We start from the raw sequence: 24600 nt of genomic DNA, 5'->3' as shown, positions 1-24600 counted from the left end.
TCCCAACTAACTGAACAATAATAACTAGGACGACAACTATGGCAACCTTTTTTTTTTTTTTTTTGATGAGAAAGGGAGGATGATCCACCCGGCAATTTATTATAAAATAAATTTAGTACTTACAAGTCATGAGCTCGTTTTTGGTCCCAACATTGATGATGAGGGCTTGCCAGCATTTGGCAAAATCATTGGCCTAAAAAGTGGGTATAGCAACTAATGTTGCACGGATACAGAGGCAAAGGAGTTCACATTTCAAAGGACCAAAACAATTATATATATATATATATATATATATATATATATATATATATATATATATATATATATATATATATATATATATTCACATTTCAAAGGACCAAAACAATTATATATATATATATATATATATATATATATATATAAAATTGTTCCAAGTTTAATGAAGCAAGTTTGTCCAATCTTAAGTTGTCTTCTTTAGCAATTAAATGAGCCATATCTGAGCCAAATTTCCAACTGGAACTCAAGCTGCCCTTTGAAAAGATGGTTCGGCAACTCTAATAGCCTACTAACCAGCTGAGCAATTATATTTGCCATTAAATCTTTAACTACTCATTAATCAAATTCAATATGCACATACGGATCATTTATTCATTTATATATATGATGTGACCTATCTAAACAAGACTAATAAGGAGCGAATAATATCCAACCTGTCTCCAGAAGGTATAGTAGTGTTTTTTACAAAGTCTACATAGTTTTATCCGCCTGGAAGGCCAAAAACTACCCCAAATTTATAAAAGTAAAATAGCTTTTCTCAAATTTTCAAAATGAGCTAATTTTCACATATTGGATATCCTCATCATTTGCACCAAGCAAGTACTCTAAGCTAGTACACTAAGATACAAAAGGCATGTGATAAAAAATTAATTACCATATACTTAGTCTTGTAGAGAAGGTTTGACATAGACTTTTATGCAATCTGTCTACTATTCATTCGTTGAAGTCAGACCTATGATCCTTGCTCCCATGAGATATCTTTTTTGGCGTATCTTCAATCTTCTTCTTCTTCTCTTTCTTTGTTTTCTCTACAAGGCAATAGATTTAACTACTAAGGAACGTCATGCAGTATTAATTAAATGATTTGAAAAGCAATCATGCACTTATGTTCAAGCTGAGGCTTATGCTAATGGTCATGCTCCTCAACTTTGCAACCAAGAATTTTTGGTTGATTCAAGGATGCATCCAAATACTAGGACTATAACATAATCATGCAATCTCTCACTAAAAGCTAACCAGAATATATTATTTGGATCCTTTGGCTTTGTATATATTTGAAGATCTATTTATTACGTAATTGATGTAGGACAAAACACACACCCACATATGTCCAAATATACTCCATTTAAATCCTAACATCAATCCTTGCTAGTCTAACGGTCTACATCCATTTAGGTATACTTATATGTACTATAAATCTAATTGCAAACACAATGACCCAAATAAAGCGGTGCATGGTACAGTGACCCTAGTCCATATAGACATAGACTGGATCTCATTTTGATACTTTTGTAACAATCTAGGATCTTATCCAAAAAAATCTAGCCAAACAATATTAATTAGATTTCTTGGTCCTATATAGATATCGTAAATCTTCATAGTGCATAAGTAATATATATCGGACTAAAAACATGCTTGCATTGGTCCTTATAGCAACCTAGATAATTATAATAAAGTTGGGTAATTTCCCCTCCTTCTATCCAAAGAAAAATAAAATCAATTTAAATACTTAAATTGATGTAAAAAAGTAGTGATGGTGCTATGAGATCATAAAACAACCACAGCAGGGGCATGTCATGAATACCACTTTCTTTTTTCTTTCTTTTTTTTTTTTTTGTGATGATAGACTACCTTAAAATTATAATGGGTTGTTATTTGGCCCACAAATGTCATCAATTTTGAATCATACCATCGCCCATGTCCTCACAGCAGCCATTATAATGGCTTGCATCAACAAACGACGGTGAAAAAATGACATTTTTTTAAACATTTTATATTTTATTTGAAGATTTTGGTATTTTACATCCCAAAATATCTTTATTATGCTGGAATGGAACGGACAAATTAGATTAAAGGATGGTTACGGAATAAGATATTTGAATCCTAGATCTCACCATGTGAAGAGAGGTGCCAACCATTTAAAATTAGATTAAAGGATGGTTACGGAATAAGATATTTGAAATCTCATTGTGCCTTTTATTTAAAAAAAGAAAATTAAACGAAAACACCATTCAAGCAATGGTTATGTACTCTTGACGTTCTGAAAATGGCTACTGAGAATAGCAGTCAAACATCGTCGGCTTGACTAGTGATGGAAAATTTCGTGTACGCATGTATGTTTGGCAGTTAAAAGTGGAATACAACTAATGGTGTCTGTCTAAATTTCCTGATTTATACGTTTCTGATGCAAGCAAAAGACGCACTTGATTTCAGGAGATGTGAAATAGAAATACCTCATTTAATTTAACCGCAAGCATGCGCGTCTAAAGTAGGAATTAATTGACTACACCAGGAAGAAGAACTTCAGTACAATGGAGAAATATTGTTCGTTAATTTACGTTATATAGGAATTGACCACACGAGGAATTAACTTATATAGGATCTTACATCAAGATTGCCCGCCTCAATACGCAATTTTTTTTCCTTTGTGGGCAAACAATTCAGTAAATCTTGGAGGAAAATACACTTACCAATTAGTATTATCACAATCCATCAGGCTTTTTATTTGCCCATTTTATTCATTGTATATCTCATACATATATAGTTTTTTCAAAATATTGTTTGGTCGAACACTGCATCAAATGAACCAACAAGAAAAAAAGTAGCATGAAAACCTAGATAGCCATACTTTTGAGGACAACAGTCTCCATGGTGAGCCCTGGCCCAAATCCATAGAGCACTCCCCAGTCGAGCCCCTCCAGTGGTCTTTTTTCCTTCCTTCGAGGACCACTTCCTCATCTCGTCCATTATGAAGAACACGCAAGCACTGGACATATTTCCATACTCACTAAGTATGTGCCACATTGCTCGAACCTTTTCTGGCTTCAACTTCAGCTTCAACTCAATCGCGTCAAGTATGGTCGGGCCATCGGGGTGCGCAATCCAAAATAATGAGTTCCAATCGGAGATGCCTAGTGGCTAGAATGCCTCCTCGAGGCTCTTGTCAATGATTTTAGAGATAATTGTGGGGACTTGATTGAGGAGGTGGAAGGTGAGGCCCACTTCCCTGAGGTGCCCTTCGATGGCCCCCTCACTATCCGGTAGTATCGGCTGTGCCGTCGAAGCCATTTCAAAGAGCGGCCTCTCAATACCTTGTATTGGATCCGCTCCGACGATGAGTGCCGCTGCACCATCGACGAAGAGAGCTTGACCTACAAGGTTATCGAAGTGGATGTCATCGATTCCTTGGAAGGTGACGACAGTAATCTCGGAGCACACGACAAGCATGCGAGCACCCTTATTATTTTCGGCAAGGTCCTTAGCGATGCGAAGCACAGTCCCACCAGTGATGCAGCCCTGGTGGTAGAGCATGACTCGTTTGACGGATGGGTTGAGACCTAGGAGCCAAATGAGTTGGTAGTCGGCCCCGGGCATGTCGACGCCACTGGTAGAGCAGCAACAAGATGGGTGATGTTGTACTTAGGGCGGCCCCACTCCTTGATGGCCTTCACGGTGGCTTCCTTACCCAGCTTCGGCACCTCCTCCACCAGGATGTCTTGTCGGGCATCCAGAGAGGATGCCATATAGGCGCACATATTCGGATTCTGCTTGAGGATATCCTCGGTGAGGTACATATACCGCTTCTTGATCATGGACTTCTCACCTTCAAAACGATGCAACAAACTAGCATCAAGAAACAAGGGACTCGTGTATCTTTCATTCAACAGTTTAGATAATAAAATGGATCATTTTGTTTCTCATCAAGGAGCATGGAATAGTTTATGAGAGACAGAATCGAAGTCCTGTCGTAGGATGACGTCAACCACTGATGGGTAGATGAAAAGATACTTGAATTATGACAGTGATAATCTTGAAACAGCCTGATAGAGTATGGATATGCATGCATGTATGATCCGGATAAAAATTTACTATTACAGACAGCTCCCTCCACATTCCTTTTTTCTTTTTGAGAATAAAGATGGGAAGTCGGAAGGCTCCGGCTCCCTCCATATCATGCATGCATGCTAAGTAGGAGTGATGAGATAGGCGAACGTTCCTGAGTACTGATTTTATGTATTCTAAGCAAAAATATAGGAGGAAGCGAGGAATGCAACAATTAAGCTCTTACACATGCGCTTGAACTTCTCTTTGAGCTCGAGCTTGTGCTCGTTTTTGGTGATTTGGAAGTAGAAGTCAGGGTAGGTGCTCTGGTCGACGGCATGAGGAGGGTTGGCGGTTCCGATGGCCATGATCGTGGCCGGGCCGTCGGCCCTCTATGCCTTGCGGATGGACTGGATGCTAGCCATTCTAAGTGGAAGGGAGATGGAGAGATGGGCAGCGGTTACGGAGGGTTTAATTAATTATTTAGGGAAGAATGCTGAGGAGTGAGAAGTGGCATGCGCTCGGCTCCCATATATATAGCCCTCTGGGTGGAATTCTAAAATGAGTTGATGGAACCAGTCTTTGCTGAGCATCGATCTGGCCACGGCTCGTCCTGTCCCACCTACCCGAAAGGTAGCCCGTGCTATCCACCAACCTCCAGGGACATCATCTGTTGGACCGTGGTATACTTGTTCAATGGGTAACCACCGTGTCATCCATTTCGGCTGCCTCAGCCAATTCACATTCCCCTGCTCTTTCTCCAAATCTCTGCCCCAACCCAAACCCTAAACCCACTCCCTCCACCTTCCCTACCATTGTGTCCGCCGTTGCCCCCCACCACCATGCCACTTACTGTAGGGATTTTTTCAAGATCATATGCAGAAGATTAGAACATAAAATCATAGATGCATACCTATGTTCATCATTGATTTCCAAAGCCCGATCAATCATGGATGCTCACACGAACACCAAAGGCCAAATCCTTCTCTCCAACTTTCTCTCAACAGGTGGCTATTCGATGGGGCAAATCTGAGAACTAATCTCATAGTATTTATAGGAAGTGGAGAGGGAACCTAGTCAAATCCGAAACAAACTCTAATAGGCCCTCCCATCACGAACTTAAGTTAGGTTTAGGCCTACACTGTGCTATCCCAATCATACCATCCAATATAAGGCCCGTATAGTCAAAACACATAGATCACAAACTATATTAGGCTTACATGCATGTCTATTAATTCTGGATCATATAATCAGCTTGTCTTTAATAAAATAAAATAATTAATTAATAACAGCCCATAATCAGAAAAATTCTCACATTCTCCCACTTGGATAATATTAAGTATAATTTTAAAATTTTGAAAATATTTTATTTGAAAAATTACTCTCGGATTGAACAATAGAAAAGACAGTACGTAGTTACGATTTTTGAAAACATATGATCCATAGATAGTACCTTGGAACTGACTCGATCCAGTAGTATCAATTATATTGAATCATGGAAGTCATTACATCTTTTATTTGACACAGGACCTATCTATGGTTACGAACATCACTAACACTATCGACATGAGTCCTAGTATGGTAGTGTAGCAAGAAAAATATCATGCAAAAGTGATCCAAACATATGCAATTTTTATTGTCAGTCCTCCAATTTCTCTTCAACATGCTTGGATACAAAATAAGCAAAAAAAAATTTAATGGATTCAACAACAAGCCATTCTATCTCACATACTCAACATGGTATTAATGATGAAACAGCACAACAAATCTGAGACTGGACACCTGGTCTCATATTTCATATAATAGGTACATAAAAAAAAATCTCCAAGTGTACTAAAACAAATATATACATATAACCAAAAGAATTAATATAAGTATACCATCAATTTATCATGTCAACAATGTATATCAATATTCACCATAAGAGATGAGATGAAAAATATATATAACAATAAAACATCAACAAAATATATATACAAAGTCACTCCTAATCAAGTACATCAAAAGAGCTCAATATGCCCATATTTTCAACATGCCTTATAAAACATATGGGCCTCGGACCCTTGGTCAGAGGATCAGCCAACATGAACCTGTATCTATGTGCTAAAACAAATATATACACATAACCAAAAAAATTAATATAAATGTACCATCAATTTATCATATCAACAATATATATCAATATTCATTATAAGAGTATGAGATGAAAAATATGTGCAACAATAAAACATCAATAAAATATATATACAAAATCATTCTCACTAACCAAGTACATCAAAAGAACTCAATATGCCCATATTTTTAACATGCTTTATAAAGTATATGGACCTCAAACCCTTGGTCAAAGAATCAACCAACATGGACTCTGTATCTATGTGCTCAACAGTTATATCCTCTTTCTTCACAAGATCTCTTACTGTCAGGTACTTCAGTTTTAAATATTTAGATCCACTGAAAGATTTATTGTTCTTTGTAAAGAATACAATAGCTCTATTATTATAATAGATTATCAGTGATTTGGTGGTAGAATGAACAATCCGAAGCCCTATAATAAGATTTTTCAGTCAAATAGCCGGAGTAGCAACCTCATAGCAGGCAATAAATTTAGTTTGTATAGTGTAACAAGCAGTCAGGGTCTGATTAACACTCCTTCAGGATACTCACCTCCAACCAATATAAAAATATATTCTGAAGTTGACTTAAAATCATCAGGGCACCCAGCAAGATTTGAATCTGAGTAGACCACCAAATCTAGGTTATTAGATCTTCTATACACAAGCATGTAGTCTTTAATTTTCTGTAAGTACCTTATCATTCTCCTTGTAGCAACTTAATATTGGAAGCCTGGGTTCAATAGATACCTATCAAGAACTCCCACTATGAAGGCAATGTTAGATCTGGTGTAAATTTGAGCATACATTAGACTACTTATAACACTGGCATAAGGCATATGTTTCATTTAATCTTTCTCAAGCTCATTTTTGGGGTATTGATCTTTACTATCACCCTTGGTGACAGGCGAATCATATGATTTGCAATTATGTATATTAAATCTTTCAAGAACCTTATTAATGTATACCTTCTATGCAAATCCAACAGATAATGTGATCTGTGCTTATGAATTTCAATACCTCGGACAAAGGTTGCCTTCCTAAGATATTTCATATCAAAAGTTCGAGATAGTATTTGTTTAGTCTCACTAAGTAAATCAAAATCATTACTAGCAAGCAAGATGTCATCAACATATAAAATAAAAAAAATAAACTTGCTCCCACTGATTTTGAGATAGATGCACTGATCAACTTTATTTTTCTCAAAATCAAGAGAGATTATCACCTCATCAAATTTCAAGTACCATTGCCAAGATGCTTATTTCAAGCCATAGATTACATTTCCTCCTTTATAGCATTTATCCACAAATCAGACTAGGGACAGCTCACAGCATCATGGTAGGTTACGGGATCAACCACATGCTCAATATTATAGTCACATTCCCTAAGATAAAAAAATCATCAGGAATGGTAGGCCACCTATGTCTAGCGGATCTCCTTAATGGTACCTTCTCAACAGACTAAACTGATTGAAGATTCTCAACAGGAGCAGGAGGATCAGAGGCATGAATATCTACTCTATCAATGGGTACAGAAACAATATTTTCATATGAGCAGACACAAGAATAGAGACAGTCTCAATCTGACTACTGTCAATATCAACAGTCAGAGAAGATTCAACATCAGCCACATCAAGTTCTAAAAATTTTACAGTCTGTAACTCTACAATTCTATTACCTCTCTTAGGACTATAGAACCTATATCCTTTAGCATATTTTAGATATCTAATGAAATAACAACAACTGATTTTGGGGTCAGTCTTTTTCTCCATCGAATTATATATTCTTACTTCTATAGGACAACCTCAAATCCAAAGATAGTTTAAGCTAGGTTTCCTACCAATCTAAAGTTTGAAAGGTATTTTAGGCATAGATTTACTGAGAACTTTATTAAAAATATATAAGATAGTTTTAAGAGCCTCACCGCACAAATATTCTGATAAGTTAGACCTACTCAATATGCTCCTCATCATATCCTTAAGAGTGCGATTATGCCTCTCGACCACACCATGCTACTCAGAGCTATCATGTATAGTATATTGGATAACAATCCCATAATTCTGTAAATATTTGACAAACGAACACATATGCTACTCTGCCATATCATGTTTGTCATAATACTCACCTCCATGATCAAAACTTACAATCTTGATGACCTTTCCCAATTGTATTTCGACTTCTGTTTTGAAGATTTTAAATTTTTCAAGAGCATTTGATTTTTTTAATTAAATAAAGATAACCATATCAAGAAAAATTATCAATAAATATGATGAAGTATTTATTATCATAAATTATAGAAGAATACGATCCACTAATGTCAATGTAAATGATTTTCAAAAGGCTTGAACTATGAATTGTCCTTTCTTTAATTTTAGTCTTAGTCAATTTACCCCTAATACAATCAACACTGTCTCCATGTCCCCAAAATCTAAGGAGGGTAGAATATCATCCTTTATTAATTTATCAATTTTTTCTTTAAATATATGTCCTAAATGCTTATACCACAATATAGAGGATCTATTTTTAATCCTAAAATACTTTGCAGCTACATTCTCAACATTTAAAGAAGCATAGAGATTATCACAAGCTAAATATAACTTATATAATCCATCATTCAAAATACCATAACTAATAATTTGAGAGTTAAACATCAAATTAACTTTTCCATCATAAAAATCAAAATCAAATCCAAGCCTATTTAAAGAGAAAATAGAAATCAATTTTTTTCTAAAAGAAGGTACATTAAAGGTGTTCTCCAAAGAAATTTCAAAATCAGACTCTAAAGATAATTTGACGACTCCTATATATTCAACTTCAACTTCTAGATCATTTTCTACTTTCAGCCTGGCCTCTTCAAACTTGATTTTCACTTGCTTATGAACCCTTGTAAAGAAATGGCAACATGAGTTGAGGCTCCACTATCAATCCATCAGGAATCAATAAGGACATTGACTATATTTGATTCATAACAAACAAGAGCTAGGGGCTTACCTTCCTGTTTTCTTTTTTTTCTATCCACGACTTAAACTTTTGGCATTGACTCCTTATATGGGCTTTCTTTTTATAGTGAAAACATTTGAAATTTTTTTCAAGGATAGCTTTAGGACCTCCTACAAAATGATTCTAACCAAGGTTATTACCATGTCCCTTAGCACCCTCAGACTATCTAGGAGCGGTAGGTTTATGTCTTTTCTAATTCACAGAACTCTTGTCAGAATGGGGTTTAGGTTGGATGGAAAGAAGGGCACTCTCACTCTTTTTCTTAAGCTTTTCTTCATTAACACTCCAGATTTTATTCAGAGTATTATAGGCAGTTTTGATCTGGGAGAATTCAACAGATAAGGAATTCAAAGTATAAGACATAAAAAAAATCAAGCAGATCAATTTTGAGACCCTTAAGCTTGGTTGGGAGATGAACCATTTTCAAAATATATTCTCTAACACCCCAAACATTATCATAACTCATGCATGATCACTAGTTCTCTCATTAGGCATTTAGATTTAGCATTTTCAGACACAAGGTATCTCTGTCCTATGGCATCAAATAGTTTTTTAGCATTATTGATCTCTAATAGACCACTCAATAGATATTCAGAAACAGACCTCTTAATAGCTATCAGGCTACGCCTATTAGACTTTTTTCATTTGATAAAATAATCTTTTTGTTCAAGTGTACTCTGGTCATTCAGATCATCATGTTTATCCTCACGTAACGTCAGGTCAATATCAGTAATTCCAAGAGCAAATACCATATCTTACTTTCACTTCTTATAATTTGATCCAGTCAAGACCTCAACAATAATATTATTATTGTTCACACCAAATGAAACTGTACAATCAAATAGCAAAAATATAAAATATTTATCAATGGGCACATGCATAAACAACATAAGGTATAAATAAGAGCCCAAATACAATCTCACAAATTCTCCTTTGGGCAGAACATGCAATATACATAAGTGCTCTTCATATGAAGCCACAAGAAGAAATATCCTAGAATTTAGAAGCCTATCATCTTTGTATAGACAGACCCCGAAAACTAAAGCACCCTCACGATACAAAGTTCCATATAATTTTCAGTTAAAATACACAATAACCCCCTTTGGGAGGCGATTGTACACCAAAACTTGAAAATATCTCTCTCATGATAAAAAATCCTATGAACTGATATTAATAAACTATTTTGATGATAAATATTTATGCCAACCCATAAAATTATCTATATAAAAAAATAAATATCCAAACAAATATAATTCGGCATACTTTAACCATATGTATGCCCATAAATGATCAAGTTCAGAATAGAATACTTAACAATATGTACCCCACTGATCATATTATAATGTAATATTACATTCCAAAGCCACCATAAAAAATTTATACCGCTCAAATAAATAATTTAGATTTTAAGCTATTTAACCCCCTCAAGAAAAATTGAAAGTATATAAAATATACATGCAATCAAAGAAAGTACATGCTACCAGATGGTCTATCACATGCCACAATAATTTCAAACTATTATACCTCAAAAATTATTTCAAAAAATGGCAAATTACATCATATAATTAAAAAAATATCAAAAATTAATTTATGAGGACTATCATCAAAAATTAACCTTTTTCAAGGATTAAACTGAAGCTTTGAAGTAAAATTTTGAAATTAAAAGCTTTAGCAGGGCTAAACAGTAATACACGAACTTTATAAAATAAATTTCATAACAAGGACTAAACTTTAATTTTGTTGGGATTGAAATCAAATTTTTATTCTACAAGGACTAAAATGCAAAAGATGTCATAAAATAAAATCAAGCAAATCGGGTTCGGATTTTGAGTTGAAACCCGAAACCCGTTGAGGATCCCTTCTTCCTCATAATGGGCAGCGAAAAGGTGGACCATAACCGACACCCTCCTTCACAAAATCTGACCGATGATGGTTGAAAACTAGCTGATCAGTGGGCCACCGCTGTCTCCTTGACGCTAGCCATCGGTAGCCGCCGCAATCAAGGAGAAACCATCGATCTATTGAAATCTAACGATCTCCATTATATTTTATTTGTTTATTTTTTTTAGTTTGGACGATCGAGCGACCGACGAGCTGCATTCACCATCATCATCAGTCCTATTCACAATGCTCCCTAGCTGGATGGCTGCTTGCAGTGGCAGCAAAAGAGGAGGAGAAGGGCACGGCAGTGGGAACTGTCGGCCCTCCCTTTTTTCTTTTTTTTTTTTTTTGATGATGGGAGAAAAGGGAAAAATTGGGCTCAACAGGGATCAAACATTGTCGGTCACCGTCGGTGGTGCTATGTCGGACAACCACGCATGGAAAGAGGAGGTGGCCAACCATTCAAAAGGATAGGGAGCATGGCAGGGAAGAATCGGCCCTCTTTCTCCTTCCCTTCTTTTTTTATTCTAATCTCCTACAAAAATACCGTGCTCTGATACCAATTGTAAAGATTTTTTCAAGATCATATGCAGAGAATTAGAACACATAATCATATGTACGTACCTGTATTCATCATTGATTTTCAAAGTCTGATCAATCACAGATGCTCACACGAACATCGAAAGTCAAATTCTTCTCAACAGCTTCCTCTCAACAGGCGATTATTTGATGGGGCAAGCCTGAGAACTAATCTTATGGTATTTATAGAAAGTAGAGAGGAGATCTAGTCACATCTGAAACAAACTCTAATAGACTCTTTCATCATGGGCTTAAGTTAGGTTTAGGCATACACTATGCTGCCCCAGCCACACCATCTAATATAAAGCCCATATTGCCCAAAACACATGGATCACCAACTATATTGAGCTTACATGTATGTCTATCAACCTAAATCATATAATCAGCTCATTTTTAATAAAATAAAATAATTAATTAATGATAGCCCATAATCAAAAAAATTCTCACACTCCGCCCCCACTTCTCTCGATGGTCGATCGGTCCTCTCTCGATGGTGAGTGATGTCTTTGCCTACGCATACATCATCCTACTCAAATTTCATGGATCTTTATGGTGGAGAGGATGCTATTGTCCTTGGCATGGATCTTATGGGGGAGCGTGAGCTAGGCATCCAGGTGTTGTAGAACTTTATGATGGCCTCGAGAATCTTGGTCTGGAGGGTGGTGAAGCGTGCGAGGAGATCCTTGGTGGAGGCAACAATGGTGGCGGTGGCAGAGGCGGAAGGGAAGGAAGGCGAGGAGGGAGCCACGGAAGGTGGTGAACCAATGGGAACATGAGGGGGAGAGGTCAAAGAAATTGGTGGTGAGTGAGGCCATTTGAGGAAGGAGGGTTTGGGCATGAGGGTGCGGGCAAAGGAGGGAGAAGAGGGCGAAGGAGGTGGTGGGTGCGGCGGTGAGGTGGTGGTGGGTGGCGGCAAAGGTGATGATAGTGGAGGATGCCATTTGGGAGAGGAAGAGGAGGAAGAAGGGAGGTGGAGGATGCCAGCAGTTCCACTCGAGATCAGGCAGAGGCAAGTAAATTTTCGTTGCAATGGTGATACCATATCACTGTTGTAATAAATTAATCAACAGTCGAGAAAAAATGAAATACAGGGGGGTAATGTGGAGTATTATCCATGAAAATTGGTAAAATATATGGCAATCAATTAAATATAAAGGCTTTCATTGGTTTGTTACAAATTTGATATGATATCACCATTGCAACGAATATTTTTTCGAGGCAGAGAGGGGGGCCGCAAGTTTGCATGAGGATGCTGACGTCATATGGTGGAGTGGAAGACACGACAGCCAAAGAATTATTATTATATTGACTAATAATATTTATAGACAATAGTATTTTTAACATATGAATATATTCATTAATAAATATTAATTATTAACATAGGATTTATTAATGCTTAATATATTTATTTATATGCTAAAATATTTTAAATTTATTTATAATGAGAAAGATATTTTCTAATTTATACAATAAATTTTAAAAATTCATTAATTCACTTAAATATATATTAATATTTGAAATAACAAATATTAATAGTAGGCCATAAATGGGTAACAAATGAATTGAGAAAAAAATACTATTAGTTGAATTATTTATTTAAAAATATTATTACAAATTTCATAATATTCTTGTATAAAATTATCTCTAATCAAACACAATAATCTTCTTTTTGATATCATTTTCATTATAAATTACTTTTTTTATAATTATTTTCTAAATAAATGATTCTCAAAAATCATTAGATTATTCTATGATATGACATACTTCAACTAAATGGACCCGAAGTATCTTTCTTAACATCCCCCACCCCATTATCCTCGGCCCTACGAGCAAAAACGATTTCATCGTAAATGGCCAATGCCATAATTTAATTAGAAGTGCATATCTTGTAATTTGCTTTTGTAAATATTATTGTTTGTGCATCCATTGGAACTTGTTATTGTGAGAATATGCATAGAAGATTTGTTGGTTTCATAGAGTGAAAATAACAAATTGGTTCCTTGGTAGTGGATTGCTATTTAATGCTCAGACCCATAGTTTTGTACTATTTTAATCAATTCCTAATTAAATGAGACTGATCCAAAAGAATCTTTAGATTTAATGTGGACTACTTTAACTACTATAAATAGGATTAGACAAGGTCTGGATGCAAGATCTGATATATTAGAAAACTCTATCATAAATTAAATTTTCAGAAGCTATAACTTAATTACATGATATCCAATTCAAATAATTTTTTTTTAAAATCAGATAATTATTCAATACTTACAATATGACTCCATGCTCTTTAGGGGTGACACCCCAACGATCAAGTCTAAACTCCATTATTTAACATCTAAAATCGGCCCATCAAATCGAAAATTCTTTTTCCCATAGCATTTTGACTGGACTTATCTTTTAACCAAAAAAAATTAGCTGAAATGATAGAAAATAGAGTTGATATAGAAATTGAATTCTATATTTGGAAGAATTTTTTTTTTAAGTTTATTCATTTTGGTCATGTCTATTTTTAGAAAGAGATTGCTATTTGAAATAAAAAGAAAATCCGACCCGAATTGTATAAGAATGGATCTTACTATTATAAATAAAGGTTGAGTAACTCTATTTTAGATTATAAATAATAGAAAAAAAGATGCAAATCTTAATTTTATTATTTTTTATTTTTTTTTTATATTAAAGATTCGAATTGAGCGAGTTGAAGGAAATTTTTTTTCTTTTTGATTAGATTGGAAGCATAACCTTTGAATTCTTTTAACGTGTATCTAAGTTTTGAGTTTTCCATGATTTAGGGATTCTTTGTAGGGCATCTAAGTTTGTTATATAGGCCAAAAATTGGCCAACAATTTGTATGTGATCATCAGGAAGGATCAAGAAATATTGTTGCTAGAGATGATACACATGTACTATCAAAATTGAAAAAATAATAGAAAAACTAGCACGTACATCGTTGGCCAGGTGAATTAATATATATAATTTGCCAAACTAGGAATACCTCAACTCCGGCGTGCGCTGCATGGATTCCATTTTATTTCTTCAGGGGTGATGGTCTCTGATCTGTTGTTCCCCTTCAGCCTAAATTCTTTCAATGTTGGTGATTGTGTTCACCGAACGTGCCAAGCAGCCACTTTTACCTTAGGGAAACATTGAAATATTATCAAAAGAAAGGATGACTTCTCATTTATCCAATGTATTAAAATAAATGACGAACATTCCTCTACGGACATTAACTCTGCTGCGCGGTCCAAAGAGGAAACCAACTTTCAACTCCGTGACGCTCTCTGGTTGAAATACGTTGGCTTCGTGCCTGTTCTTGGTTATGTCATTTAAATGCATTATGGAGCACACGTTGTTGAACTGTTCCAAAAAATCACCCCGCGAAAACAAAGGTGAACTTTTCCCAAAAATCATCATACCTACCACACCACCCCATCCTAGTCGTTATCGTACATAGTTTGCACCGGTGGTAGCCAAGGATTCATGCGACACACAAAGTCACGTGGAACTAGTGGGTAGCTAGTGATTGATGTAACTAACGCATCTGGTTGTGTGGTGGTTGGAAGTGACGGCGAAGAGTAGTTTGAATGCAGAAAAATAATAGGATAATTCAAAATTTCTAAATATATAAATCATTAATTTTAAGATGATACTTGGCCCCACTTAAATGTAATGCACTGCTTGAATACAAGCTTGATAGCAGATTGATGTGATATTGGGCTACTTGGGCCGACACTCAGGCCAATGTAATGGTCAACCCCACTGGTCCGTTGGTTCGCGTCCTATGAACCATTGCAAGACATCAACGAGCAAATTCGTTACTGGCCAAATTCAGCCGGCTAGATTTGGTTTGGACGATACTTGTACTTGACTGTGTATTCTGGAGTGATGCTTTTGTATCATTAATTCTAAAGGCTTCAAGCTAGAAGACAAATTTTCTAGGTTGGGTTGTCGGGCTGATCCTGTGGAACATTTTGCAAATCTTCGACCCTGCCCTGGCCCATTTTGTATCCCCACACATGTGGTAAGGAATTAGGGAATTCAGACCGTTCAATTTCTGTGCCTTTTTCTGGGGATCGCAAAAATTGACCGACCTGGTCATAAGCCAATTCGAAACCAACTTTGTTTCTGATTTGCGTCATGAATTACCTCAATGCGAGTCAGGTATAACATAAATTTGTCCCTACTTCTACTTCATCCTTGTGGTCTCTTTTCCATTTTCCCTTTGACCTGACTTTTTAGCAACTTCTTTACGTCAGGTCATCCAGACGAAGCCATGTAGCTTTTCGTACATCGCGAGTCATCTTAACCTCGCACTCCTTTTCCATTGTAGTTGGTAGCTAAGAATTCCACGCACGATCGTCTAGCTATCTCCATTCCGGGAGCCAATTCAACTTAGTTGATATCCAAATTTCCCAGAATGTCGATACAAAGTGAATGTAGTTGGATTAAAAAAAAAAAGAAAAAAAAAAAAGAAAAGAGGTGAACGGAGATAACATACTGAAAACGTACTGGGAGAAATACTCTCATTAATTAGATGTTTCCAACGGGAATAAGCAAACATTACAAACATTTTCAATAATTATTTGCTTACTAAGATTAAGGTGTCTTCATGGTAACTGACTTCCTTATTGGAAGAGATGACTTCCGAGTCGGCACGCCGGTGATGACATGGCGTGATGCAACTCGGTTTCTGTTCCATCTTGAGGTAGTTTGGTCTTAATTTGATTCTTTTAAAGAAAATATAATTTTGCGTGTGTTTGGCGGGTTATTTGGTAGTAGGTGCAAGCAAGGACAGTTTTTCGAAGCAAGATCCATATTAAACTCTCATTGCACCAAACAAACTCCATATGGGAGTAGGTTCGAACCACAAAGTTTCCAAAATGAAAGTGACAAAGCTGGAAAAAAATATATATATATCAGGCTTTCCATGACTTGAACAGCTTTTAGGGTTCAGAAAATCAAAAGTGGGACAAGACAATATGCATGGTTGTTTTATACCTTTCTTGACTCATCCCGTATATTTAGTAGTGGCCCTGACTCCATTGGTCTGACTTTGTTGTGTGATCCACAAACTTAAGCTGTTATCATTTCGCATGTGAAGAGTGCCAGAGTTGTTATGGCTAATGAGGGTGTAAAGAAGACCGGTTCAAACACACCAAGCATAGCCCACTCGCTGCATTTCAACTTAAGCCATTTTAAGCTGGACTTGAGCTACTCTTGAACAACTGATCATCTATGAAAATCAAGAGAAACCAAAATCCCTAAAAACCTCTACATACATTCCTCGCGCTATTCTGCATCATATATAGTTAAAAATATTCTTTTATGTATTATAATGATAATTTATGATATAAAATAATTTTATTTATAAATAACAATTACATATATTATTGCTGCTGAAATCAGTCGGGATCGGAAGATGGATACCTGATCTTCGTGCGGAGGCGATGGTGCTGGAGTGACCTGCAAAATAAGTCCCAAACTGGAAGTTATGGCTCCGATGAAGATCCTCCGATGCTCAAGTCAGAAAAACAGAGAATAAAAGGAGCAGCAACGAATTCTCTGAGAGAGATTTGATCGAACTTACCTGGGTCCTCGGAGCTCTGATTATTTATATAGAAGAATACCGGATAGCTGAGTTGTTAGCTGTGAGATTGCATGATCTCGAGATTGCCAAGTCATTGGACATTCCAAACTGGACAAGACAATTCAGCCCTCAATCACTCCCACAAGATCAGAGAAGGCGGTTGCACCAAATCTTATCTATTCAAGATAAACAGCTGTTGCGCATGTTAAAGAGATAAGTCGGCTGAGCAGCTCATACACAGATTAGATATCGGGGTCGCCTCAGCTCAATATGGAGACAGACTCCTCAGCTCATACGGTAGTCAGCGGCTGTGTTGATGATCTGAGAACTTGAGATTTTTTGTGACATAGCGCTGATCCAAGGCGCTTACGATAACCACCGTAACACTACCCTCCTACCCCTGAGTCTAAAAATCAGACAAAAGGAGTACTCCAAAAGTACCTCAGATCCAATGCATTAGTGCTGGTATGATCGCGCCCTCCTGCTATCCTCGGATCCAATTGTCCTTCCTTTCTTCTTCTGCTATCCTCCTTTTCTTCCTCTTACCTTATTTTCTTCTCTTATTCGCAAGACGGTGTGTGAAATTGTCCTCTAAAGTGTTTGAAACATCAGCTTTTTCTTTGTAAAGTGCTTGCAGCATCGGCTTTTTTTTATAAAGGCTTTAATGAATAAAATGAAAAGCTTTGTTTTGGAAGTCATTGCTTCATTTCCAACTTTATATTTATACCTGTGAACTTTGAATTTTACATGGCTCGTAGAGAGCAGCACAAATAGGCGCTCAGATTAGTGTAAGAAAATGCTCAATGCTCAGCTCAGCATGAGTAAGATTCTAGGTTGTTCAGTTTTAGCATAGATATGCTTAGGACAACTTCGATTGAAGTGAACATATTTAGAGTAATTCAGAATAACTTGAATGTAATCCAGCTATTCATGAATCTGAGGCATTATAATAATTATCTCAACACTACCCTCCTACTCTTAAGTCTGAGACAATGCCTTAGGCAGAAGGAGTACTGTTGAGGTAATACCCTGGTCGTACGTTATCCATCTTTTATCCTTCTTCTGAAGAGGCTGTGTGTGCTGGCGGCGAGCTTGTATCTATGGCATCTAGGGCTCTTCAATGATGTTCCGAGGATCTGATTAGTTTTCCCTCCAGAGGTTCCCTAAAGGTCTTCCTCCACTTCTTATGCAACTCAGGCTCCGCAGGGTCTGATAAGTTAGCCCTACCTCGAAGTTGTCAAGGTCTTCTCGAGGATCTAATTAGTTAGCCCTCACGAGTGGCGTTATGTGTCAGCAGCTATCTTGTACCTACGACATCTAGCACTTCTCGTCTTCGTGTGAGATATAATGTGTGTTAGCGGCGAGCTTGTGCCCACGGCATCTTGCACTCTCGATGATATTCTGAGGGTCTGATTAGTTATCCCTCTGGAGGTTCCCTAAGGATCTCCCTCTGCTTTTCGTGCGACTCAGATTCCACAAGGGTCTGATAAGTAAGCCCCACCTCGAAGTCATCAAGATCTTCTCGAGGGTTTGGTAAGTTAGCCCTCCAGAGGTTTTCTAAGGGTCTCCCTCCTCTTCTCGTGCGACTCAGGCTCTGTAGGGTTCTGATAAGTTAGCCCCACCTCAAAGTCATCAAGATTTTTTCGAGAGTCTGATTAGTTAGCCCTCACGAGTAGCGTTGTGTACCTGCGGTGATCTTGTGCCTACGGCATCTTGCACTCTCGATGATATTTTGAGGGTTTGATTAATTATCTCTCTGGAGATTCTCTAAGGGCATCCCTTCACTTCTCGTATGACTCGAGCTCTGCAGGGATCTGAAAAGTTAGCCCCACATCGAAGTTATCGAGATCTTCTCGAGGGTCTGATTAGTTAACCCTTATGAATGGTATTATGTGCCTACGGCAATCTTGTGCCTAGGCATCTAGTATTTTTTGTCTTCATGCGAGATGCAGTGTGTACTAGGGGCGAGATTGTGCCTATAGCATCTTGCACTCTCGATGATATTTTAAGGGTCAGATTAGTCATCCCTCCAGAAGTTCTTTAAGGGCCTCCCTCCGCTTCTCGTGTGACTCGAACTCTGCAGAGATTTGGTAAGTTAGCCCCATCTCGAAGTCGTCGAGATCTTCTCAAAATTCTAGTAAGTTAGCCCTCACGAGTGGCATTATGTGCCTGCGATGATTTTATGTCTACGGCATCTAGCACTTCTCATCTTCGTACGAGATGCAGTGTATGCCAGTGGTGAGCTTGTGCCCACAGCATCTTGCACTCTCAATGGCATTCTGAGAGTCTAGTTAGTTATCCCTTCGAAAGTTTTCTAAGGATCTCCCTTTGCTTCTCGTGCGACTCGGGCTCTGCAGGGGTCTGGTAAGTTAACCCTGTCTCGAAGTCACCGAGATCATCTCAAAGGCCTGCCAAGTTAGCCCTCATGAGTGGCATTGTGTGTCTGTGGTGATCTTGTGCTTACAGTATCTAACACTTCTCATCTTCGTGTAAGATATAGTGTGTGCCAACGGTGAGCTTGTGCCCACGGCATCTTGCACTCTTGACGGTATTCTGAGGGTCTGATTAGTAATCCCTCTGAAGATTTTCTAAGGATCTCCCTCCACTTCTTGTGTGACTCGAACTCTACAGGGGTCTGGTAAGTTAGCCCCGCCTCGAAGTCACCGAAGTCTTCTCGAAGGTCCAGTATATTAGCCCTCACGAGTGGCGTTGTGTGCCTGCGGCGATCTTGTGTCTATGGCATATAGTACTTCTCGTCTTCACATGAGATGCAGTGTGTGCCAGTGGTGAGCTTGTGCCCACGGCATCTTGCACTCTTGATGGTATTCTTAGGGTCTGATTAGTTATCCCTCTAGAGATTCCCTAAGGGTCTCCCTCCACTTCTCATGCAACTCGGGCTTTGCAGGAGTCTGGTAAGTTAGCCCCACCTCGAAGTCATCGAGATCTTCTCAAGGATCTGGTAAGTTAGTTCTCACGAGCAGTGTTATGTGCCTGCGGTGATCTTGTGCCTACGGCATCTAGTACTTCTTATCTTCATGCAAGATGCAGTGTGTGCCAGCGGCGAGCTTGTGTCCAAGACATCTTGCACACTCGGCATCATTCTGAGGGTCCGATTAATTATCCCTCTAGAGGTTTCCTAAGAATTTTCCTCCACTTCTCGTATGACTCGGGCTCTGCAGGGGTCTGGTAAGTTAACCCCACCTCGAAGTCGTCGAGGTCTTCTCGAGGGTCTGATTAGTTAGCCCTCACGAGTGTCATTGTGTGCCTGCAGTGATCTTGTGCCTACGACATCTAGCACTTCTCATCTTCACACAAGATCCAATGTGTGCCAACAGTGAGCTTGTGCCCATAGTATCTTGTACTCTCGACGGCATTCTAAGGATCTGATTAGATATCTCTCCAGAGGTTCCCTAAGGGTCTCCCTTCGCTTCTCATATGACTCGGGCTCTGCAGAGATCTGGTAAGTTAGCCCCACCTCAAAGTCGCTGAGGTTTTCTTGAGGATCTGGTAAGTTAGCCCTCATGTTAATTGACCGTAGTTATAGTTCGGGGTCTTGAGTGGAAGGAGGAGGCAACTTTTGGAGAATTCAGGTGTCCATCGCAAATTAATGACCCTGTAAATTTTATTTTCATGAAAAATAGTTACATCATTAGTAGTATATACGAAGGTTCGCTGTGCTCCATGGCCTTGATATTGGAGTCCTGTTGAGCTGCTTTAGCCTATAGATTTCTGAGCGTACCATTTCATCCACTCGATAAGGACCTTTTCAGTTGGGCGATAGCCTTCCTTCTAACATCTGCTCGATAGGCAGCGAAACTTTAGCTCATCGCAGCATCAGATCACCTGATCAAAGTTGATCATCAGGCATAAAGATCTATATTTTCCTGCAAAAAATTAATTAATTGGCATTTGGTTGCCTTATCTAGATGTGAGCTAATTTTCATCATCCAGCTTGGATTGTCCTTCCTTAGCAGATAGCACTACAACAAAATAGGTTATTAGCGGCAAAAAATTTTCGTCGCTCTAATAATCTATTTTCGTCGCTAATAGTTATTAGCGATGAAAATTTTACCGCTAATATTTGGTTACAAATAATCACGTCGTTGATAATATTTTATGACAAAAAAATATTTCATCACTAACAACAGTTATTTACGATGAAAAATTTTAGTCGTTAAAAGATTTTTGACAAAAATTTTAATCGTAAAAAAAAAATTATGATGAATTATAACATCGCTAATAAATTAAAAATTAATAGCGATAAAAATATTTTCATCGCTATTAATTTAATTAAAATTATTTTAAAATAAAATTTTTTAAAACTTTTAGCGATGAAAAATTTTGCATCGCAAATAATATTTTTTATAATAAAATTTTTTCATCACTATTAATTTAATAATAATTTTTTTGAAAATCAAATTTAAATAATATTAGTGACATAAAATTTACGTCGTAAATATAATAATTTTTGATAAAAATTTTTGTCACTAATAATTATTTATGATGAATAAATTTTTATCATTATTAATTTTATATAAAATTTTAATAATTTTATATTTATTAAAAAATTAAATGATCATACTAAAATATTTTTGATGATCAATATTTCATCAGAAATAGTTCCATTGCTAATAATTTAAACATATTTTTTAAAAAATAATTTATGAATATATATTTTTAATTTATATTTATAATATTTTTGATAAAATAAAAATAAAAAATTTATATAATAAACTCATAAATAAATTTTATTATTTTATTATATTAAATTAAAATTACAAGAAGTTTGAAATAAAAATAACAAACTACATGAAGAAGCCGTCAAGTGTCGGCATCTGAAGAACGAACTGGAGAAGGAGAGCGCTCGAAAGAGCTCAGACCAATCTGCTGCTGCCTCATCAGCTGTATCGTCTACTCCATCTATGCCATCCGCTCCATCATTTGGATCTGGAGCTGCTGATGCTCGTCGACGTATACACCCAACTCCTGAGCTCGCTACTCAGTCCGCTGTCGATCCTCGACAGCCTACCTCTGCACCTCCATCAATCAAGCCTCGCAGGTAAAATAGATGTCAGCCTTAGACGAGCATGAGGATGAGGAAGCAGTGATCCGATACCCTAGACCCCTAATATAATAGGATCTCATACCAAGCACCTGATCACAGATCTCATCATCTATGGGTGCGGTTGAGCCCTCAAAGATAAATTAGGATCTCAGATCTATCATACGGTCCTGAAAATTAAAGTTATAGTTATTTCATTTTTGTAATAAAAATCAGACTGTGAATAAACAAATAATTGAAAAAACTTACAAAGAGCTCCTGACTCCCCATCGTCCACTCTTCTGACCGTCGCTGGTGGGTCAGCTGGTAGATATCGATCCTACTAAGAAGCTCGCCACTCTCAGTATCTCTCTATAATTTGAGAATAATTAATTAAAAAATTTTTAAATAACTAAAAAATTATATGTTAATTAAAAATTAAAAATTACCTACCATGCGCTCTATGTGATGAGCGAACGACCTCGAACCCCCACAATGCGGTACGTCTGTCTCGTTCGATTCGCATCATTCTGAGCATATCTTCTCTGTACAGTTACCAGTCAAATTAGTAGATAACAAATTTAATTTAAGAATAAATGATTCAATCATTAAACTCTAAAAAAAAAGAAGTTTGGATGTGTAACCTGATATGCCGGATCCTTATAATGCCGGCATATGACAGTCTAATCATCCATAGTGATGTTGTCATAGGGTTGCTACCATGCTGTCTTCTCTCCATGATCCTACACTATATGGTACCAATGCTGATGCATGTAATGGCGATAATCCTTGAAACGCAATGATAAATGAATGTCCGCAACTCACCGCACACGATCCTCCTCAAAATTAATGATGTCGAATACATCCTGTCAATAACAAATATTAGAAGAATACTATACAAATTAAATATTCATAATATAATTTATTTTACCTGTAAGTGAATGTAGAAAATACTCTCTGAGCCGGTAGAATATGACGTCAATCGAAAAGCATCACGGGGGCATAGTTGCGGCATATGATGCCCAGCTCAGTCTGCCATGGCTCGCACTATCTCCTAATGAGCCTGGTGTAGTCGGATGGTATCTCGATACGGAGATGCTATCTCAGATGCTCATGTCTTCAATGCTCTAAAGCGAGGTTCTTCGATGGACCTCACCTTCGCCTCACTACCGATGAAGACTGGCTGAAACAACAATAAATAAATCATTAGTATGATAGCTATCTAAATAAAAGAATCTAATTTTATTATATAAAAAATATAATAATATCACTCGGACCCGTCTCACTCGGACCCACCTCACTGGGACCCACCAGTGTAGGACCTTCTGATGATAAAACTGGTGCGACAGTAGAAATCGATGAAGGCGCCTCAGCCTCTATGGTAGACAGCGAACACGAACATCGTTGTCTGTCTCCTGATGTCATATCTATAATTTTTGATATATAAATGAATATAATATTAAATAATAATAATGAAAATTATAAGTAGTTGAGCAAGCAATAAATATAAAATAAATTTATATAATAAATATAAAATAAACTATAAGCAGTTGAGCATGCAAAATAATATTAATACAAAATAATAACATGAAACCTAATCTCGAAGACTCGATATTTTTTATTTTTTTAAATATTTTTTTATCTAAATTTTATTTTATAATTTTTTATTTTTTTAAAATATTTTTTACTTAAAAATATTTTTTTTAAATAATTTTTTTCTGAACGAGCTTCAAACTCGGCCTTCCATGGCCCCTACTCCCACGATGTCGGTGCCGTCACACACCCCATACCGTCCAAACTCAGCCCCTGCGACCCCCGTTCCCACGGCACCGACGTCGGTGCCGTCACACACCTCGTGCCGTCCAAACTTGGCCTCCCACGGCCCCCACTCCCAGGGTACTGACACTATCACAAAACCTGCACCGTCCGGATCAGATCCTGATCTAAATCCCAATCTGAATCGAGGTCTCGACCAGGATCCCGACCTCGATCCAATTCGGATCGTGATTTAGATTTTATTTTTATTAATTAAATAATAAAATATTTAATTAATATTTTATTATTTTTACTTTTTTCTTCTTTATTTTATTTTTTTTATTTTTTTATTTTTTTCTTTTCTTTTTTTCTTTTTTCTCCCTCCTTTCTCTCTTCCCTTCCTCCCTCCCCACCGTGCAAACCCCTCCCCACTACCACCCCGTCTCCGACTCCATCTCCCCCGGCCGCCGACCGCCCCCTCCCCGGCCCTGACCCCGTTGCCACCGGCCGCCCATCCCGAGCCCCATCCCGCCCCCCACCCCATCCCACATGCCTACACCCAAGACCCCC

General features: G+C 37.3%; 1 pseudogene; it reads right to left on the bottom strand.

Annotated features, from left to right (window-relative positions):
* Window positions 1–2738: 2738 nt before the first annotated feature.
* On the bottom strand, window positions 2739–4505 carry LOC105041006 (chalcone synthase 2-like; annotated as a pseudogene).
* Window positions 4506–24600: the final 20095 nt, after the last annotated feature.

The sequence above is a fragment of the Elaeis guineensis genome, chromosome 3, assembly GCF_000442705.2.
Source record: "Elaeis guineensis isolate ETL-2024a chromosome 3, EG11, whole genome shotgun sequence".
Classification (NCBI taxonomy): Eukaryota; Viridiplantae; Streptophyta; class Magnoliopsida; order Arecales; family Arecaceae; genus Elaeis; species Elaeis guineensis.
This window is presented reverse-complemented; position numbering and strand designations above follow the sequence as displayed.